This window comes from Helianthus annuus, chromosome 8, assembly GCF_002127325.2.
Source record: "Helianthus annuus cultivar XRQ/B chromosome 8, HanXRQr2.0-SUNRISE, whole genome shotgun sequence".
In the NCBI taxonomy this organism is placed as follows: Eukaryota; Viridiplantae; Streptophyta; class Magnoliopsida; order Asterales; family Asteraceae; genus Helianthus; species Helianthus annuus.
Window position 1 is genome coordinate 78,413,910 of NC_035440.2, and position 1,813 is coordinate 78,415,722.

Genomic DNA, 1,813 nt, shown 5'->3' on the forward strand with positions numbered 1-1,813 from the left:
CTACTGGGTTGAGGGTAACGTCGCCTTCAAAAGAGGGGCCTACTACAATAACTAAGATAATCTCTTAAATAAGTGCAAAAGTGCGAAAATAATCAAAGGTTATACTAATACACGTGTCGGATCCAAGTGATTCATCTTGTCTATCTGTTTTTATTTTATTTTATTTTTCAGCATTTAGTTAGTTTTTATTTTTCTTAGTTTAAAATCTTTTTCTCACTTTTTGATTTGATTAGACGTTGAGGATAAACCGGTACTAAAAGCTCTTGTGTCCTTGGACGACCTCGGTATCTTACCAACACTATACTACGTCCACGATGGGTGCACTTGCCCATATGTGTGTTTAGTGTTAGTAAATATCGTGTTTTATAAATTTAAAACTTGGCTAAAAGTGTAAAAAAGGGCTTAAATATATATCTAAAACTTATACACACTGACACGCATCAAGTTTTTGGCGCCGCTGCCGGGGACACAAGGATTTTAAGAAAGTTAGGAATCAACGGCCTAATCATATTTTTATTTTTCTTTAATTTTTTAGGATTTTTTCTTAGATTTTCAGCTTCTGCAGAGCTCAGCACGGGGCCGTGCCTGGTCGGACACGGGCCGTGCTCAGCATCGTTACTGGCAGTTTTTGTCTTTTAAGTTACAGAAGGCTGACCACGGGGCCGTGCCGGTGCAACACGGGGCCGTGTCCAACTTCCAGTAACTGGGATCTGGAAAACAATCACTGTAATTCCGACCACGGGGCCGTGTTCGCTCAACACGGGGCCGTGGTGAACCTTCTGACCAACATTCTTTTCTGTTTTTATTGCAGGACTTGGAACCCGACGCCAACCTCACGTAGTGTATGAGCTCCAGTTCCAATAAAGACATAAAAGAACCGCTAGAAGAACCCGAACGCTTTCTCAGAAAAAGGTTAAAAGCCAAAAACCAAGAGAAGGTTTCGGGTGATCCACCTCCAATGGCGGACCAACGTACCCTTATGGATTATCTACGACCCACCGTAGGTAATCTGCGCCGCTATCAATGCCCCGAATGTCGAAGCCAATAACTTCGAACTTCGACCGCATTTGATACAAATGCTCCAAAACTCCGCAACCTTCCACGGGCTTGCGGACGAGGATCCCCATCTACATATAACTAATTTCTTAGAAATATGTGATACCTTTCGGATCAACGGAGCATCAAACGACGCCATCCGCCTTCGTATGTTTCCATTCTCACTAAAAGACCGAGCGAAAGCTTGGCTCAACGCCCTCCCAGCTGGATCGGTAAACACCTGGGATGAACTAGCCCAAAAATTTCTATATAAGTATTTCCCTCCTGCTAAAACTGCTAAATTAATGACTGAAATTAATACATACTCACAAGAGGACGGGGAATCCTTATATGAAACTTGGGAAAGGTTCAAGGAGCTATTGCGCAAGTGTCCCCATCACGGCCTCGCAATATGGCAACATGTATCCACTTTCTACAATGGATTGTTGCCACACACTAGGCAGACACTTGACTCTAGCTCCGGGGGGCTTTTAGGTAACCAACGCCCACACGAAATATATAATCAGATTGAGGAAATTGCTCAAACCAATTTTCAATGGCACACCCCCCGGGGAAATAAGTCTATCGCCCCGGGCGCCCATAAGGTCGACGAAAGCACTTCTTTACAAGCCCAAATCGAGGCCCTTTCTTCAAAAATAAAAAAATTAGAAATGACAAAAACAGCCTCGGTTATGGCTTGCGAAGGGTGTGGTGGGTCACATGAAAATTGGAGTTGCATGAAAGAAACGGACGATCAACAAGAAATGGTAAACTACAT

At 43.4% G+C, this 1,813-nt stretch overlaps 1 non-coding gene across 1 annotated transcript; it reads right to left on the bottom strand.

The window, feature by feature from the left end:
• Positions 1-1,334: 1,334 nt before the first annotated feature.
• Positions 1,335-1,441, bottom strand: LOC118481511. Its single transcript, XR_004865720.1, has one exon. It is a non-coding gene; the product is annotated as a small nucleolar RNA R71 (small nucleolar RNA).
• Between the last annotated feature and the right edge of the window lie 372 nt (positions 1,442-1,813).